This window comes from Cynara cardunculus, assembly GCF_001531365.2.
Source record: "Cynara cardunculus var. scolymus isolate 2C chromosome LG 10, CcrdV1, whole genome shotgun sequence".
Taxonomy (NCBI): Eukaryota; Viridiplantae; Streptophyta; class Magnoliopsida; order Asterales; family Asteraceae; genus Cynara; species Cynara cardunculus.
Window position 1 is genome coordinate 28,446,406 of NC_037537.1, and position 887 is coordinate 28,447,292.

Consider the following 887-nt stretch of genomic DNA (forward strand, 5'->3'; position numbering starts at 1 on the left):
TGTTAAATTAAATGAAAACCACAAAAAGGTTATAAATTGTGAGGACCGGTTAAAAATTATTTTTTTGCATTGTTTTTTTCATCAAATGCTAAAATTTAATATATTGTTTCACAAAATGATATTTTTACATTCATTTGTTTCACATTGTGAAACTTCTTTTTCGTTTCATTAAGTGAATAAAAAAGATTCACATGAAATTCTTTTCATCATATGAACAGAAACATGCATGAAACAATAGCTAAAATTATAGGTTTTTTATGAAAAAAGATCAAGTAAAAAAAATTATATCAGTTCTCTTGAATTTGTAACATTTTTATGGTTCTCATTTAATTATCAATATATATATATATATATATATATAATTTGTATATGTATATGTAAGTGTTTAAGACAACATGGTCAAAAATCATTGATTTGATTAGAGATAGATGAGACAAGTTTCTAATTTTTGTTGTGATTAATGCATCAAACCATGATTTCATTAAATGCCAATATATACACGACAATTACATCTTTAATTATGTTGCAAATTTCATCTCATTAAATCATACAAATACAATCATTTAATAACATATCTAACTTCATTTTCATGAAACTTATTTAATACAACCCTTTTAATACGTCATATTAATCATATATTATGACTTAATAATCACCTTTTTGAATACGTTTGAAATGATGTAGATACGTCCATTTGGACCATCAAGTTGAGAAAAAAAAATGATTACAAGAATACGAGGATTATTGTCACATCGATAGACGAACCCCATTATAGTATCAATACGACCCTCCAATTTTTTTTTTTGCTTATATATAAAATATGCATATATTACTCATAGCACACAGTCTAACTCTTGTTTGTATTCTTCAACGTCTAAGACAAATTT